The sequence below is a fragment of the Nannobrachium achirus genome (assembly GCF_963921795.1).
Source record: "Nannobrachium achirus genome assembly, chromosome: 8".
Taxonomy (NCBI): Eukaryota; Metazoa; Chordata; class Actinopteri; order Myctophiformes; family Myctophidae; genus Nannobrachium; species Nannobrachium achirus.
This window is the reverse complement of record NC_137817.1, coordinates 59,692,162-59,712,314: the sequence shown is the minus strand read 5'-3', so window position 1 is coordinate 59,712,314 and position 20,153 is coordinate 59,692,162.

Here is a 20,153-nt window from a genome sequence, read left to right as displayed (position 1 = left end):
AAACCCATAGCAATACTGTAACACTCCCCCTTCCGTCAATGACCACACATGAAGCTAGATAGCATTTTTAGGTTTTAGAAGTTTTTTACTGATTAGGTGCGTGGTCTACCTATGTTATTGTTTTTCTAGATTGATATTCCTATGCATTTGTTATATTGTTGTTAATGTACTGCCATATTATCTTGCTTATTATAGTGATGTGTATTACCTGCTTATTGTAAGTCGCTTTGGATTAAAAGCTAAATGCTAAACTGTAACTGTAACCTCTTGGATGAATGGTGGGCCAGCCGGCTCAGTGGCTGGCTGTATAACATGCTCTTTTATTGTATCATTACCCTCTCAACCTCTCACGCTCAGATGGGGAACTACAGTCTAGATCAGAGGCAGGGGCGTCACAAGGGGGGGGGAGTGGGACTGAGTTACTAGGGCCCAAGGTGGAGGGGCCTATTTTATGCTTTAACTATTGAAAAATAACAGATCTTCAAGCTCACATCGCGGCACCGAGTGCCACGCTGTGAGCTTGTAGATCTGATATTTCTGAAAAGTCGTGAACATGTGTGCAAATCTTTGAATATATGTATTTGTAACTCAAATTTTGCTTCTGGGGAGTCCCTTGACCTAAATATTTTGAGATGGGCGTTCGTGGCCAAATACATATAATTGTGGGGGTCCTTCACATGAAAAGGTTTGAGCACCACTGACAAAGATAAAACTTCAAAGAATTGCACACATTTTCACGATTTTTCAAAAATAGCAGATCTACAAGCTTGTATATCTGTTATTTTTCAATAGTTAAAGCACACTCAGTGAATCCTTGTACCCAGGGCCCTAAATTTGGTGTGACACCCCTGATCAGGGGTGATACATGGATGTGATTGAGATACCTCTGAATACATTGCAATTATAAGATCCAATTCTATATGATTATGATGAGACTTTTGATGATGAGAGCATTAGTGACTTGACATTAAAGGTTTGACCTTTAGAGCACCTCATGGCCCCAAATAGATTGAGAGCCATTAGTCTAGATTATTATTATATCGTTCTCCTGTTCGAGGAGTGGAGAGGTTGAATAATAAATCCAGCTTTGCAGTAAGAAAGTCTGACCCTCCACCCTCCAGCCGTCTGTCGTTCAGCCGTTATATGATATACTGTACATAAAGTGGTTCCTGTGTAAATAAGCCGAAAAGCTTACTAGGATCTCCTTTTAGTTGACCTTGTATCAGTGATTTGTACTGTCATGAAACTGTACTTTTTCCTATGCAAACTTCTAATACATTATTCGATCAATTCAATCAAAAAACCAGCCCCCTCTGGCCAGGTGGAGGTGGCCCCACATTGTTGCTGTGAAACCAAGGTGTGACAAAGTGTCAAAGTAGCCACAATGGCTCGGGTGGTAGGGTGGCCATCTTGGAATCGGATGGTGCCCGGTTTACAATTTACAATTACAGTTTAGGCATTTAGCAGACACTTTTAATCCAAAGTGACATACAATAACGAGGTAATCACTATAATAAGCAAGATAATGTCAGTACATCAACAACAATATTACAAGGCATAGGAGTATCAATCTAGAAAAACAATAACATAGGTAGACCACGCACCTAATCAGTAAAAAAAAAAACGTTTCTAAAACCTAAAAATGCTATCTTCATCTATGGTCATTGAGGGAAGGGGAGTGTTACAGTAGTGCTATGGGTAACTTTAGGTGGAGTCTGAAGAGGTGAGTCTTCAGTCCACAGTGGAAGCTATAGGGAGTGAGTCTGTAGTTCTAAGTGTAACAGGGCAGGAACATGCTGGGGTGCATCTCTCCACTCCGACATGTCTCCTTTCCGACATGTCTCCATTCCGACACTAACCCTATCTCTACCCCTACCCTAAAACTTAGGCCCATGGGGAGTGTCGCCACTCCGACAATAAGAAGTCCATTTCGGAGTGGCGACATGTCGGAATGGAGAGAGCCTCCCAACATGCTGGGCCCCTGATTCAGCCCGGGAAAAAGAGTTGTAGAGGCCCTCATTGTGCGCTATTATAGCGCTGCTGCTACTCAAAGATTTGCCTTTTCAGATCATGACAAGTGACAAGCCAGTGGGCCAATTACATGAGTTATATTCCGTCATTGTCGGGTGGAAACGGGTGGTCCAAAACCGCTTGTTTTGTATTTATCATTTTAAAAATGATTTAAACTAGTGAAAACAGCCGATCTACAAGCACACAACGCCTCGCACCGCGAGGCGTTGTGTGCTTGTAGATCTGCTGTTTTCACTACTTTTGTGCGACAGCCTTGTATGATGAAGCAGGGCTTTGCTTTGCGCAAAAAATCTACAAATTTGAAACTTGGAGATACAAGGTTTTCTGCCCGACAGTGATGATTTACTTTGTTGGCCACACAGCCCCCAAAATGGAACGAAGGCCGACGTTTCTTTTTTGAGCGGTGGTCACAACGCTCCTATACGTGGCCGTGTGTGTGGGTCTCCGTCCGTCCGTCCGTCCGTGTCTGTCTGTATGTAGCCTAAACTTCGGCGCGTAACTAGTGCTGCACCATTTACGCCACTCGCGCAATATATACATCAAAATGTGCGGCTCGGCCGGGAATGGTGTGCTATTACCTTTCGTTCCGATCCGCCTTACCATGCCGACGTAATCGGCAAAAAACGATGCTTAATTGTCCCCATTGACTTATAATGGGACAATGCAAGAAATCACTTTCAAGTATTTTTCTCTCGTAAACCATAGGAGCTACAGTTTCAAACCTCGGAGAGGAGATTCATAATGATTTTAAGAATGAATCCAAAAATAATTACATCACTCGGCCTCATGGTGGCGCTATAACGGCCCACTTTGCGTTTTGCCCCGTAACTCTTGAACCGTAGATCGGAAAATTAAAATTCTTTTTTCCCTGGATTCCTTGGGTCAAGACGCATCTCCCCATATAGGCCACGCCCATTTGCGCCAGGATAGATTTTCCGCCATCTTGAATTTTCTCCAAAACACACTTTTTGCTCCTTTTCCTACATATTTTCTTCAAATGTCACAAAAATCGGTACACATGATCTATGAGGTGGGTAAACCACCGCTCAGTTCACACGGGTGTGATTTTTTCCTAATGGCCGGCCTGGACCGGCCGGGAATGAACAGGCCGTTCGGGAGTTGTCCCGCTTTTCCCAATGGCCAGCACGTCCCTGTCAACAGGGAGTTTATTCCATAGTTTGGGGGCCAAGAGGGCAGATTGTCCAGGACGAGTGGATTTTTGTCCTGGGGTTTGATGCCCAGCTCCTCCTGGCTGTGTGTCGAAGTGTTTTTGAGCAAGGCACTGAACCTGATGATGAGCAGGTTGGTACCGCAGTGGTGCTTTGGGATTTTCTTTTCAAGGTGGACGGACATTTATTGACGTCACGTGCACGCGCCTCTAGAGGCTATTTAGAAAGAAAGGATGTCAGCAGATCTAATGGTGGGAAAACAATAGTTTTCTAGTCTTAATTACATAATTATGCATTGTTACTTGAGATTTTATTTTCTACTTTCTTTTAAAGCTATACTGTGTAAGTTGCTAAACTAGTGGTCAGTAGCGGTATTGCTTTTTTCGGACGTTTTTCGCCAGGAGTTGTCGCGGACCACTGCCGCGGACCACCGGAGCGGCGCCGCAAACCACCGCGACCGATACAAATCCGTGGAGGGGTAGAACGTAATTTTCTGGCCAGCATTTGGGGATTAAGAGGTTAAGAATCCTTCACCATCCTTATATACAACTTAGAAGTTAGCCACTCCCTGAGAAGTTAATCACGCCCCCTGTACTGTATCCCGCTGCTACACTGCAGCTATGTTAGCACAGACCCACGGCCCAATTCCCAAAACCATTTAACCAACAGCGCAATCATACCTCTCGCTTTTGGACCGTCGCTATTTATTGCCTCTTTATGCATTCTTTTACCTTCTTTGCTCCGCTTTTCTGCCTCAGCCGCGAACGGTGCTACGTCACATATCCTTCTTCCTGAAAGGTCTGTCCTTCTTCCTGAGACGACAATAACTTATCCTTTACAGTCTCTCCTTCTTCCGTGTCTCTCAAGTAAACGTCCATGACGTATGCGGATGCGACGTGCCTTTGCGCAAGTGGAACCTATACTTCTCTGCCGGAGCCGCCGTTACGTCACTGAATTCACCTTTGCCTTCAGAACCCATGTCGCTCTCAGCTGCTGTGTTCATATGGACGTGCATGGATGTCCATGCACTGACTTTTAATTCTTCAGTCTTCATCTGCACACCGGACACAACACTTCAGCAGAAACACACAGGTAATCAATCATTTCAACTGCTTACATTTAACTGCGTTCGCGTTAACAACGAGGCGAGGGTGGGTAGACAGGAGCGGCGCGTTAGCGCCGCGACTTTCTAGTGGTAAACACTGTAGCTGAGGGAAGCTACTTCCTGAAGATACGGCAGATAGGCTGTGATTGGCCGGTAGTGTATCATGTGTGTATGATCCGCGATGTGATTGGCCAACGTATACACAACGTATACAGATGATGCAGATGACGTAATTTTTCCGCGAAATCCTGTCCCCGGCCAGGATCATAGAAAACATATAAAGAGAAGGCTTTAGAAGCTGAAAATAACGGAGTGGGTGTTCTAAAACTTTAGCAATTTAACAGTTAGGACAATTTTAAGATTTGTTTTATAAAAAAAGTTACATGGTATAACTTTAATTCATTTAGAAAATACAGCGCTGCAGTAGGGAAACAACGTTTGCCTTGAATGAATCTCAAACACTAAATACCACAGTAATGGAGCCATGTATGAGGACACACACATCGACACATGGACTTGCAGCTGGAAACCTAGGTATTAAAGTAGGCTATATATCCATATGAATAGGGGGGACTTGGGCTTGAGGACGCTCACACATTCACCACTAAACATGTTATGCAAAGTAGTAGCCACTGATTAAAGTGTAGCTTGTAGTTATCGCGGATTCGCGGGGTGGGGGGTTGTCGCGGCTCTCGCGGGGGGGGGGGGGGGGGTACTATAGCATGCACGCGTTCGGTGCCATCCGTGCGTCCGTTCATGTGGGAATATATTGACCACACGGAGTCCGGTCGCGTCCGGCCTCGAAAGCGCTACTGCGTACCGTACATGGTTGCCTCTGCCCTTGGTGTGTCAATGGGGGAATTTGTAAGGCACTTTGCTTGGGAAAAAGGCAGTATATTTAAAGGCACCATTTACCATTTTGTAGTAACAGCTGTGCTGTGCCACCTGCTGCTGTGCACGAAATCATCTCTGCTTCCAATGGCAACCGATCTATTCTGGCTTCTTCTGTGAGGCAAATCCACCAGCAAACAACCAGTCACTGTACAGAAGCCAATCCAATCCACTTTATTCATAGAGCACATTTAAAACAACAACAGGGTTCAACCAAAGTGCTCAGTAACAAAAATACACTAAAATCCCACTAGAAAAAATACAATACTCATATAGACACATTGCCTACTGCATACTACATCTTTCACAGAGCAGTTGCCCTTTGCAGCTTATACGTTTTGTATTGTCAAGCTTGTTGATGGCTTGTTTCCTGTCAGCTCCTTCCCTGAAGCCTGCAGGACTGACCTTAACAGGGTTTGATTTCTGAACCTATACTTGATGCTAAATCTCTGAGAGAGGTTGTACTGCCTTCCAGCCTTGCTGCTTGTAGCTGTTAATTGACTGCCTATGCTAGTTTGACGAGTTATATCGACCATACATGGGCAACTGGCGGCCCAGGGGCCACACACGTAATGCGTGGGGTTCATATCGGAATACTGATATATTATTGATTTCAGCTGTTATAATTCCAAACATGGCCTGCTTTAATTCCGTCAGTCTATATTAGTAGCTTATCGTCTAGTATAGTTGTATTACAATGTATTTTTTATGTCAAATGTATTTGTATTTAGGTTCATAAAGTTAACATGAGTATATCATTAAATGTGTTTGAAATTAAATCAAAATGGTACATATCAGGATTCCAATTAAAAAAATAACAAAATTATTCAGGATTCCAATTCAAAAGAAGCACAAAATAGCCGATCTACAAACTCAAAACGCATCGCAGATCTGCTATTTTTTGCTTCTTTTGTATGAGATACTAGAATGACAAAGTAGGACATAACAATATTCAATGTGGCCCTCTGGAGTGAAGGTGGAAATATAGTGGCCCTCGCCATCATCAAAGTTGCCCACCCCTGATATAGAGCATCGCAGTGAGGTGTCGGAGCCCATTCATCTACCCCATAGGGGATTTCATTATCAGCCATGCAATCGTAACAATTCAATGAACACTTACCAGTAGGCTTGTGGTTGTAAAATGGTTCAATATGCTCCTGTAGAACCCCCGAGTAGGCTTATGTATGCAATCACTCTAGTTCTAGTAAAAACATGTTTTAATAAAGATCGCACGGAGAAGAACTGCATTACCCATACTGCTAAAACTATACATCCAGTGAAATCGACGTCTATGATTGGTGGAAATTCTTCTTCTTTTGTGTATCTTGCGGTTACCACGGAAGCAGCTACTGCCCCCGGTCTGCCTGGCAAATTATTGCACTTCAACAGAACTCTGTGAGCGAGTGTCTTTCTTTTACAAATATGATGCACTGTTTTAAAGATGGCGATAAGAGTGTCCACAGAGATGGAAATCACTAAATGTCATGCCATATGCTAGACTGGATAACTAAACTGAGTGTGATTTAAGGGATATATTTCATGAAATAAGTGTCATTCGCAATGCATTCTGGGAGTATAGTTTCCACAATTTTGAAAATAATGATGTACACAGTCTTGTACTCTGCCAACAACAACCCCCTGTGTCCTGTCACTGAACGCATTCACTTCCTTGTTACGCAACATCAGCGCGCATGCAGACACGATCGCTATGGACCATGGAGGGCTGTCGTTTTTTTTATTGTTGCTTACTGTACCACGGCATGATCGTAGAGCGAACGCGATCCGTGAACTGTCATGCAGTAAATGAGTTTTAACCGACGGGTTGGTTAGATATGGCAGTTGACTTGAGAGTATGTGATCTGCACTGGAGTGAGGAAGGAGAAAAGAGAGAGAGAGAGAGAGAGAGAGAGAGAGAGAGAGAGAGAGAGAGAGAGAGAGAGGGAGAGAGAGAGAGAGGGAGAGAGAGAGGGGTACATGAAAGAGAGGGAGTTGGAGTGGATCTTAAGAAGTCATCTGTCTTAATTCTATGGGCCAATGGAGGGCAAAGCCATTAAGGAAATAAAGCAAGAAGTGCTTGATCTTGTTATGGTGACAGCTTGTAAGTTATCTCAGGCAACACAGGACATCTGTCTCTTCCTTCCCTGTGACACCCCGGCCATCTCTCCAGGTGTCTCTTCCTTCCCTGTGAGGTGTCCTAAACCCTTTTCCCTCCTGGCTCCCAAGCTGTGGAATTACTTTTATTTTTACTTTAAAAAATGTATCCCACGATTTTGTAACCCATGTTTCACCCGGTGTCAATTATCGAATGTAATCCTGGGCTCTGCTCTTCCTCTGCCAACCTGGGGAGACAACGGACTGACCTCATGCTTCCTTCTATGCATGTCCAAGTAACGTCTTTTCACCTGACAGGGGGAGTTTCCCCGGTTGGATGTAGCGCGTGGAAGGAACGCCCCAGCTAGCCAGGGGGAGGGCAGTATAGAGACCAGGATTACTGCATGTTTTTTGTGAGGGTACCTACCCTGGGAGACACGGGGAGAACATGCAAACTCCACACAGAAAGGCCGTTTTGCCAACACACCTAGGGTATATTGGGCACTGATGATGCGCAGGAGAGAAACACACCCCCAGCGCCCACAGCGTCTCCAGTCGGTGATTGAACCCAGGACAGGGCCTCCTAGCTGTGAGGCGACAGCACTACCGACCCGTGCCCCCTGGAATGTCTTTTTTGTCACGGACATACAAAATGAAAAGACAATAATGTTACCAGAAACACATAAAGAGCCCATATGACCATAACAGGTCTGTAACACTGAGAGTGTGCAAATGGGACCAAATGGAACCGTAAGGGTCCATTTGCACACTCTGTGTAATGTGGTCCTTGCAAATAAAACATTTGAGAACCACTGGAACTAGTGGACTCCTATGCCAGTGGTTCTCAACCTTTTCAGGCCTAAACCCCCAAAATAATAATATTTTAACTGGGGACCCCCCACACCCTGACGAGCACAAAGAGTTGAGGCATTACATTTTGTATAACACGGTTCTGTTGTGAAAATAGCTGATCTACATGCTCACAACGCCTCGCAACGCGATTAAACTTAAATTGTCACTTTAGAAATGTACATACCTTCTATACACCTAAACTTTATGTTGGTTTGTTTACTGTTGAGTGAGAAAACAACATTGCACATTGAGTTAATCATCTGGGGAACACCCTGGGGGTCCAGACCCACAGGCTCAGCCTGTGGGTAAATATTCTGAAGAAAACCAGGAGACTTGACATTCAGTAATTGGGTCTTATGATGAAAATAAGAAACTTATAATGGTGTGTAAAAAAAAAAACATTTAGAATTTGACACGGACAAAACCAAGTCTTTCCAGGGACACATATGTCCTTGTACGGACATTTATGTATATACTTCCCGTGGAAGTATATACATAAATTCTTGGATTCTTTCCACGGGATCAATATTGGTCTACGCTACCTTAATGAAGACTGGCCAGGGTCTAGTCAGGACAATGAACTTGATCAGATAAGCATGGTAATGTAAGTGACGAAGCAGAGATTGGTTTGTAGATTATAGTGTAGCATCAGTCACTGTCACAGGGAACACTAAACTAGAGATGTTCCCTCCATGTCAGGCTGATCAGTGAGACAAACGTCAGACAACTTTGACAAACAGTGACAGTGACAAAGGCTAGGTGCAATCAAGACCTAAAGCTTTTTCGTTGCGTTTAGGAAATCCGAAATCCTCTAACGCATTTTTCAGGCCAAGGAGAGAGAGAGGAGAGAGAGAGAGAGAGTGAGAGCAAAGGACCCAGTGGAGACAGTTGCGAAAATTGAAAAAAAATCTACCCTGTTCCGAAAATACATACGAAACGGGCGGCACGTGTGCAAACGTGATTGACATAACATGAGGTTGATTTTTTTATTTACACGCTCCGAAATTCACTCCGATATTCGGCCCGAAATACGCAGCAGTGTGCAACGACCTTAAGACAGAGAGAAATCTTCCATGTTTTTCAGGCCAAGGGCCCCTTAGCTGAGAAAGAGATGAAGCAGGGATGCCCCCTACAGATTAAACTTTTTCATAGATTTCATAGAAAACCTGTACTTGGTCTGCTCTTTTTTTCCCCTTACACCAAAACTCTTTGCCAAACATAGCTGATCTACAAGCTCACATCGTGAGGCGTTTAAGCTTGTAGATCTGCCATTTTCAGCTTATGTGGGATGCTATGGGTTCAAGTGGTTAATGCAAAAAAAAATAAAGTTCACACAAAGTTGTTGAAGACACCTGGCCCAAGACAATACTGTATACCCTGCCCAGTTCCCTAATGAACAACACTACAGTAAGTACAGAATAGGGAGCAGCAGCAGACACTGTTTTACAGAAACATTGAAATGTCACCAAAACATTTAGAATACTCAAAAATACATGTTATTCACCTCTCCCAATATAGCCCTTTTTATTCTACTTTTCCATCCTTTTTTTAGTGTGATTTAGAGCAAATGTAAACGGCACAGAGAATAATGAATGCATTAATGAATAAGTGACTTTCCCCCACTGTGCTGTTTGAGTTGTAGAAGGCTGGTATAACAGCAGGTAGCAGAGGAATCCAGTTAGCAATATGAATATTCAACATACGGCACATAAATATTCCAGCAGTTGTTATGGCACTGTTAAAAGGATTACTGGCTTCCTTTGTTGACGTTTCCCAGATGGTTGTTCTTGAGCACGAGCTGCCATCACATGCACATTATTACAGTGAGGTCAAGAAGACGTATATGTTCTGAACTAAACCTTTCTGAACTAAACCTCTGCCCTAATATCAAGGCAAACAGCTATTAATAAGCCCAGGGCAGGGATTTCAGGGAGGCCACGAAGGCCATGGCCGTCGTTGCCCCTCAGTTTGGCCTTGTGCCCCTCAAAAAAATGTACTGATGCCATAGAGGCTTTAATGTCCCCCGCTGACTGTACCACTTTCCCCTCTGTCTGTTTCTTGTCATGTAGACACCAGTGTCTTTGGTTGAGATTCTGAATTCTCTTGAGTCCCCATCTTTAACAATACAGTAACTTTGATTGGTGCAGGGCTGAGCATGGATCAGCTTGTAAACTGTCTGGCCAAAACCTCTTAACTCAATTTTTGATGGATCGTTTTTTTTTTTTTTCTTTTTTTGCATAAATCAGGGCTATTGAACACCCTTTACATCTGAGTGCTGGTTAAAATAATATTGAACCAAGAGAAAGTGGTAAAAAGTGCTTGGGACAAACACTCCTAACTCCACACTTTCTGCCAAACCAGCTCCACCCGATTGGCCCTCTCTTTTTTTCATAAATATGTCCTTTACATCTGTGTTTTGGTTAAAATGATATTGAACATGACAAATAAAAGTAGTAAAAAGCCCTTCGGTCAAAACCTCCTAACTCCACTTGAGCTCATTTTCCCAAAAATTAACATCTTGGATTTAGGTTTCGGCCAGACAACAGAGATATTTATTTCACTGCAGATAGTCTACATGTTAAATTTAAAAAATCCAGTACTTCTGTATAGAATATTCTACTGTCTAGGTATTGCAGAGCGTGCCCTCTTTCCAACCCTCCGTCTCTGCAGACGCCACAGGACACTAATAGGCCTCGCAGCATCAACAACTGGGGGGAATCAATCCATGCTAGCAACAGGTGCTGCGTTTTAGGCCTGAACGCAAATCTGTGTCACTTTAGATTATTTTTGCGACCGTCAGGGAGCAGTTTACTATGAAAACCTCCACCGGCCGTCCGTCCGTCCGTCCGTCCGTCCGTCACACGTCACACGTCACACCTTTGCCCTGCTCATATCTCCGCATCAGTATGACATCACACCACATGTGTACACAAACCTTTGTGTACGTTGCTGTGGCAACAGTCTGTTGTTGCTGGTCTGTTAGTGTACGTTAGCAACCACCTTAGCAACCATGGTTTTACCCTAGCAACCAACTGTTTACCCTAGCAACCAACTGTTTACCATAGCAACCATGTTTTTTTACCCTAGCAACCAACTGTTTACCATAGCAACCAGATACGCAGAGCAGGGATCTCCATATATGGGCATAAACAGGTGACATCACACTGATGTCAGATACTCAGAGCAGGGATTTCTCCATAATATATGGGCATAAAAGGGATTCTGTTAGGGATCTCCTTATATGGGCATAAAAGGGATTCTGTTAGGGATCTCCATATATGGGCATACAAGGGATTCTGTTAGGGATCTCCATATATGGGCATAAAAGGGATTCTGTTAGGGATCTCCATATATGGGCATAAAAGGGATTCTGTTAGGGATCTCCATATATGGGCATAAAAGGGATTCTGTTAGGGATCTCCATATATGGGCATAAAAGGGATTCTGTTAGGGATCTCCATATATGGGCATAAAAGGGATTCTGTTAGCTGTTAGTGATCTCCATATATGGGCATAAAAGGGATGCTGTTAGGGATCTCCATATATGGGCATAAAAGGGATTCTGTTAGGGATCTCCATATATGGGCATGAAAGGGATTCTGTTAGGGATCTCCATATATGGGCATAAAAGGGATTGTATCCCAGATGATGCCCTGTTAGGAGATCCACACTAACAGAATCCATATATGGTCCTACCGACAGCTGCTATAAGCCAACCCTGGCGATAAGGTCTGAGTCGAAGAAATGCTTCTTTCCTGGCAAGAATTGCCCCTTTATACTGTAGGGCTCGTTTGTGTATTGTATGACATCACGCCACATCATCGGCTGAGGACTGTGTGATGTCATCATATCTCCATATATGGAGACATAAGTTGCTCATGCCCAAATATGGGCTGGTGAGGTCAGACTTAGTGTGATGCGTAGGTTATCTCCATATATGGAGATTCAACTTCAATGAGTAACCATGGCAAACTGTCAACTGCCCGTATGTCTTGATAATTGGTAAAACAAACTTTTGGCCTATTTGTGGAGATAAGCGACCAACGGTCGCTTATCTCCCGATTAGGGAGTCTTACTGGTTTTAACTATTACAAAATAGCAGATCTACAAGCTCACAGTGCTGCCAGCTTGTAGATCTGCTATTTTTGAAAAATCGTGAATCTTTGTGCAAGTCTTTGAATATTTTTTTACCCCAATTCTATAAATGTCTCCGGCTGTAGCTCAGGAGGAGAGCAGGTTGGCCAATGACCCATGGGTTGGCGGTTCAAATCCCGGCTCCTCCTGTCTACATGTTGAAGTGTCCTTGGGCAAGACACTGAACCCTGAGTTGCTCCTGGTGAGCAGGTGCCTTGCATGGTTTCCACTGCCATTGGTGTGTGAATGTGTGTGTGAATGGGTGAATGTAATGTACATTGGAAAGTGCTTTGGATAAAAGCGCATATAAATGCACCATTTACCATAATCCTTCTTCTAAATCAGCGGTTCTCACACTTTTTCATGTCAAGCCGGACCCCCAAAATTTCATGTATTTGGCCGCAGACCCCCCCATCTCAAGATATGTTGTTCCAGGGACCACCCAGAAGCAAATATTTGAGTTACATATTCGCTTTTAAAAGGATATATTCAAAGACTATAGAAAAGAAAAATAGCAGATCTACAAGCTGGAGGTGAAGGGGAGCGGTGTTGGAACAGGACTGATGAAGTATTGATTTGAGGAACAGCGTTTTCATTCAGAGCAGCAGCCTGCTGCTGCTTATTTCAAACTTTAAATGACAATTTCAGTCAAATCAATAATACAAATGATCCATGCAATAAAGCAGAGGTGCCATTTGGGTATTAATTACCTTGATGTGCGTGCATGCGTCTGTGTGCATGTACACACTGTCTTTGTGAGAACCAACCAGTAGTTCGATTTTACTGAATACTTTTGAGGCACTTCATTCATGGCCTGGCCCCTAAGTCCACCTACAGGAACCCAGCAAGCACGGTCAGGACCTGGACCAATCAGTGACGTCTCGATTGGGGCCAGATCAAGTTAAACCATGACTAGAATATAACATTATATGCTCATATTTCATTAGGTCGAACACCCTTTGGATCGACCACCAAACTCTAACCCAAACCCTAATCCTAACCTCAGTAAAACTATGCCTAACTCTAACCCTAACCTTAAACCTAACCTCAGTAACCGTGACGCGGGTGATTATCTAACCTGCCGATGCTCGCGGGTGATTATCTAACCTGCCAACGATGTCTGACCCAACGGGAGTTCGACCTATGGGGCAGTCGCAGTCCCCCATATATCAACTAACATTACATACAATAAAAATAATCCTATAGTCCATATTACGTCCTGGTATGACATCAAGATCATTCCCATATGGGCTGTGATCTGGCCTAGTTCTGAACGTCACCGGAGTCACCGGAGGACGTTATCATAACGTCATCATGACGTCATTTGGCTTGCAGGGAACCTGCTCTGAGCATGGCAGAAGCCGAAACACGTTTGCGTTCTCAATAAAAAAAGAAAAAGAAAAATGTGCGTCTGAGCCTGTCTGGTAGTTGTTATTTCTGGAATGCCACGTTTTCCACATCGGTGTACAGTATATTTTTTAATTAGCCATATCTGTAGCTGAGCACCCACTGCCTAACAAAAAGGCATACAAAAGAAGGGCTTGTTTCTTAGGAACCAGCTGGTTGTTTCTGAGTCAAATGAAAAGTCCAAGTAACAAGACGAGGTGGGAGACCACTGCATAATGCATATAGAATTACCTTCAAATAGGCTGCACATTCCTTTACAGCATTTCTCCAGCCCCAGGCACACAAACACATAAAAGCCTTCAAACATGCAAACTACAGGGCAACATATTTCCAGTCTCAGAACTCTTCCTCGGGCAGCAGTGAATTGAATTGAAGCATTGAGTCATTACTGCCCGAACAAGAGTTTTGTGACTCGCATTGCCAAGTAGTCTGCATGTTTTAAGCCCTTGTTCTGTTTGTCTGTGTGCTTAGAACAACTCTGTAAAGCAGCAGTCTTCAACATTTTCAGGCAAAGGACCCCTTTGTTTAGATGAAGCAGGGACCCCCACAACCTGTTCATAGATGTAGTTTCGTTGTTTGATAGCACGATCAACAGTGTTGGATTCATGTCAATTTGCGTTTTCAGATATTTAACCTCTTGAACCGTCAGTACTTGACCTTTCTGCTCTTTTCCCCCTCCAAAGCTCTTTGCCAAAAATAGCCGATCTGAGGCGTTGTGAGCTTGTAGATCTGCTATTTTTGGCTAAAGTTCTCAGAATATGGATGCTAGGGTTCAAGTGGTTAATAAGAAAGGGGGGGACACTATTTCCTATCACACAAAGATTTGGAGGACCCCTTGCAGTAACTCTGAGGACCCCCTAGGTTTCCTAGTTGAAGACCCCTGCTGTATGCACATTTGAAGGTATAGGCCTACTAAAGGATACTTTGTTGCTTTATTAAGTGGTCTCCAACATAATGATTTCTGATAGTGACAGTGAGAGAGAGACAGAGAAAGTTGGATTTGATCACAGGTCATCTGTGGGAAGGACTAAATCCTTATTGCGACTGTAGGTCGCAAGTTTAGTATGTGAACAGTCACAGCTTGTCCGTATGTATGTATCTCTGTCTATAACGCCTGACGTTCTATGGGTTTGTCGCTCTGACATCATGCTCTGATGTCACTGTGATGTCAGGGGAAGGGCAAGCCTGTGATGGTAACCTGCAATTTCTTTTAAATAATGAACCACCCAACCTGCATACCACCAACGTTCATGTATTTATTATACCAGTGCTACTATTGTCAAGACTGAGCACTTGGAAAATACTGAATACACTGACAGATGGTTGTGTGTGCATCAAGTGTCTCTGGGCTTGAGTGGGTTTCCTCCCACTCTGAGTACACACTCCTGCCAGTGCCCTTGAGCAAGATACTGGCATTCCAACTGGAGTTGGTCCCTGGGCCTTGCACCGTCCGTGGCTGCTCACTGGCTGCTCCTAAGTACAGTAGTTAGGAGGGATCAAAGACAGAGGACGCAATTCCACAAGGGGATAATAAAGTATACAACACAAAGTGTAGAGGTACGCGAGTGTGTGCGTGCGTGTGTGCGTGTGTGTGTGCGTGTGCGCGTGCGTGCGTGCGTGCGTGCGTGCGTGCGTGCGCGTTCCCCAGTATAATTAGTGTCTCATTAGACAGAGTAGTTAATTATGGGTGAATAGAGAACATCTCAGATTGAAGAGCTGTCTTCAGGGCTAGAGAGACACAAGCCTACTTATTCACGGCTGTCTAGTGTCTACACACTGGCCCAGAGAGACACCCAGCACACCCCCTTTCTCTCTGTCTCTGTCTCTCTGACAGACACACACACACATGCACACGCACACGCACATGCACACACATTTAGATGACTCAAGTCTGTCGTCAGTCTGCCCGTCCATCAGTGGGTCAGTGGGTCAGTGGGTCAGTCAATCAGTCAGCCAGCCAGTCAGTCAGTCAGTCAGTCAGTCAGTCAGTCAGTCAGTCAGTCAGTCAGTTATTCATTCAGCCAGCCAGTCACAGCCAGTCAGTCAGTCAGTCAGTCAGTCAGATTCAGGGAGAAACAGAGTGATGAGAATAACAAGTAGCAGGATGACTGTCCCTGCCCAGAGAGAGAGAGAGAGAGAGAGAGAGAGAGAGTATGTGCGTGCGTGGGCATTCACCAAATATTCGAATATCAAAGTCACTATTCGACGTTGTTCACCGAAGTCGAATATTCTTTTTTTGTATCTTTTTTTTTATAGTTTTCTCTTTTTTTTTTCTTTTTTTTTTTTACTTTTGTTTATTGGGTTTTTTAACAAGCATTCATTGTATGAATCAAGAAAATGTTTTAACAATGATTCGTATATCCCCATTATCACAAAAAACATCTTAATTATATATCATTTTCCCCCCCCAAACAAGAGAAAAAGAAAAAAACACTTACAAGAACAATAAGACAAAAAGGAAATAACAACAAAGCTTGGCTAGATAGGAAGTCATAAGACTGGGTTGTCAATGCCCCTGGTGGATGAATTTGTTAATGATCTATACCAGGGCTTCTCAAACCTTTTTAGGCCGTGACCCCCAAAATAAACATATTTGAACTGGGGACCCCCACCCTGACAAGCACTTGGAATTGCTCGGTTCCACAGATAAATATTGTGAAAATAGCAGATCTACCGTACATGCTCACAACGCCTAGCAACGCGAGACGTTGTGAGCATGTAGATTGGCTATTTTCACAATGTTTGCCTCTTGCTTTAATATTTGACAGTATGGCCAGTCCTGTCGAATATTCGACTATTCGAATACTTTGAGGTTGAATAATTTGAATACTAAAAATCACTATTCGTGAATGCCCTAGTGTGCGTGTGTGTGTGTGCGTGCGTGTGCGTGCGTGCGCAGAGGAGACTGAGACAGGCAGAGAGCTGACATTTATAGGCAATATGCTGGCTCATAAAACACCTGAATATGAACGGTAGTCGTTCTGCTTTTCTCTTTCTTCCGTTCGTTTGCCTTCTCCGTCCCATCAACTCCCCTGTGATGTCATAAATGACGGTTAACCTCTATGGAACCATCCAATAAAAAATCACTTCTGCTCAAAAGCACTCCTACTGTAATCCTACGCTTCTGGTTGTCCTTCCCACGTAATTTGTGAAACCTGAATGATTCCAATTTACAATTTATGCATTTAGCAGACACTCTTAATCCAGAGTGATTTACAATCAATCACAAGCCAGGACAGCCCTTTCATCGTCCTGAAGCAGACCTCCTGGTTTTACTTCATGTAGCCCATCCTCCAAATCTTTGTGTGATAGAAACTTTTTTTCTCCTTTTTTATATTAACCACTTGAACCGTAGTGCCCATATTCTGAGAACTTTAGCCAAACATTGCAGATCTACAAGCTCACAACTCCTCATTCTGCGAGGCGTTGTGAGCTTGTAGATCTGCTATTTTTGGCAAAGAGGTTTGGTGTAGAGGGGAAAAAGAGCAGACTAAGTACAGAGTGAAAGGTCAAGTTTATTAAGTATCGACGGTTCAGAGGGTTGAATATCTGAAAACACAAATTTACATGAATCCAAAATACACTGTCGATTGTGCTGTCAAACGATGAAACTATATGGAAATCTATGAACAGGTTGTGGGGGTCCCTGTTTCATCTCTCTCTCTCAACTAAGGGGTCCTTGAACTGAAAATGTTAAAGACCCCTGATGTATATGCATAATTATTATTAGTGGCCAAGGCCACGAAGTGGCAAATGGCCACTCATTGATATTGGACTTCATCATAACTATTATTATTCCGCCACTTTTTCTCTAGCGGCTAGACCGTGCAGTCGCTTTTTACGAAACTCGGCAGTATGGCAGAGGACTATGCCAAACGGCTAAAACGCGAAGCTCGCAACAATCGGCCAAAGGGTGGCGCTGTAGGAAGCCTTTGAAAAATGCCAACTTTGAACTGGTGTAGCTCATGCCCTGTTTCAGGTACAGCAATGAAACCTGTATACACTTATGCGGCTCCTCATGCCGAACAACTTTTACGCTCTGACTTTTGACCTCTGACCTTTACTTCTCCCACAATTTTGAATTATATGAAAAACAGTCAAAATGTATCTCCTCCTGGGATTTTCGCGTAACGTGCGCGAAACTTTTTTTACATGAACTTTGGACCAATACGGTCTGAGAAGTTAGGCGGATTTTCTTTAAAGCGAAACATTATTTTTTAATAATTCACTCAATGTTGCTGTTATATGCAAATTATTCTTCTGCCTCTAAATCATACATGCAAAGTGACACGTTCATGGCATTTGGCAAATATGTAGAGGGTTAGTCCAAATATCACTGAAAGCAATCTTACTCCAATTGGCCAAAGGGGGGCACTATACGAAGCGTTTGAAAACTCAAACTTTAAAGGGGCATAAGTCATGCCTCGTTTCGTTTGAAGACATGCAACTTGCTTACACGCGTGCCTTGACTCAAGCGGAAGACATCTGTGTCTTTGTTAAGTAAGCTCCGCCCTTAGATTTTCCGCCATTTTGAGCAGTTCGTAAAACGCTTAAACCCGCTTTTATTCCGGAACCTTCGCGTCACGTGCACAGAACTTTTTTTACATGAACTTTGGACCAATATCTAAAGATCTGTCAGATCGGATTTTTTAAAAATTGAAACATGCTTTTTTAATAATTCAATGCATATTGCGGTTTTATGCAAATTATTCTTCTGCTTCTAAAACAAACAATAATAATAATTATTGTAATATTTTCTCACTGTGCAGAGCTGTGCATAGCTCACCTGGTAAGGCCTTTGTCTATCATTCCAGAAGTCCCCTGTTCAAGCCTTACCTCATGCATTTAAAATACATTTTACAACATTTTGCCGTGAAAACCCTGGTATTGCAACTAAACATGGCAACCCGACCAAACATGGCAACCTTCTTAAGCAAGGGTATAAATAGTGGTTGAGGCCACTCCCCCCCTCTCAGATTGTTTGGAAGCCGCATGGTGCTGTTGGTTGCTGCTACTCACTGCTACATTATGCAGCAGCTGTCAGTTTCATTCATTATACTTACCCATACTATAATTTGGCTTTTAGATTTACCTCACCTGACCACACCTACCCGATCCACTCGATACACTGGCTGTGTGTGATGGAGGAACAATGTGACTTGGTAAGCTGACCATGTGCTCTGAAATGTTATGTTGTTTTTGGTTTTGGGATCTAAATGTTAAACGATTTATTTTGGAATGTAATGCTTGTATGTTAGCTGCAACGTTGATTATTGAATTGATGTATTTTGAGTTTAATGCCAATGCCTAGTTGGGCAGATTAATGGAATTATTTTGTTTCAAGCCTGTAGTGCAGCAGATTATTTGAATTTGTTGTTTTTCTATTCATTTGGCCTTTTTCTTTGATCCAGGCCAGGTTTATTGCCTAGAACTGAATCTGAAAGATGGCGAGCCTGCAGAAAGACTGACACAATCCTGTCTGACCTATGGTTATGGGTAGGAAAAAGCAGCCGCAGTGACACTCATTCCTAGTTTGATTTGATTGAAGTAATGACTTTGAGTTTCTTTATAAAGTAATGATGTTTGAGTGCATTCATTTATTGTTTCAAACCATGCAGGGGAAGCTCAGCCTCACACCTGAAGCCCATCTGACAATCAGCTGACAATCAGTACCAGCTCCCAGATTGCTGCATTGGAGCCAAAGAAAGGCAGTGTAAGTGGGTTCATTATTCTGAACTGTGTGGAACGGGCAGATTGAACACCTCTTCTCTACCTTGTGGCTCAACTGTAATTATTCTGAAGCTCACCTCATTTCTCTCTCCCTCCCCCACCTAGGCTGGCTGGGTTCCAACACTCCCCAATTGGAATCCATAGTCTGCTCTGCCCACAGGACCGCAGCCCCATGTGAGCCCCTAAAGTTCCAAGTTTTGACCCCCAGCGGCCTTCCCCTCAACGTTTTTCAATAAAAACAATTTAAGTTTAGTTAAGTCTGACTCTGCTAGCCACTTACAGAAAATAATGCTGCTATAATATTTTGCAATTGCAAATCATTTGTGTAAATAAACTGAAATTCATACTATTGCATGACTATTTCTTTATCATGTTTCACAAGCATCTGGGTCTACAATGCCAGTGGTGTAAAAGTAACTGAGTACATTTACTCAAATACTATCCTTAGTATAATTTTGAGGTATTTTATACTTCACTTGTATAGTCTTACTTCTAGGCTACTCCAGTAAATGCTCATGCGTTGCATTGCATTGTGAGCTTGTAGATCTGCTATTTTCAAAAAATGTCAAGTTGATGCCAATACCTTTGTACTTTTATTCAGTATTTATCTCTATATATTCATGTTATTCCTGGCACCGCCCCTGTTATCCTGTTCATATCCTGAAAGAGGAGGAGGCTGAAAAAGCTGTCCTGAAAAACATCATTTGATTTCCTGTTGTCCTTGCATTAAAGTGTCAGTAGTT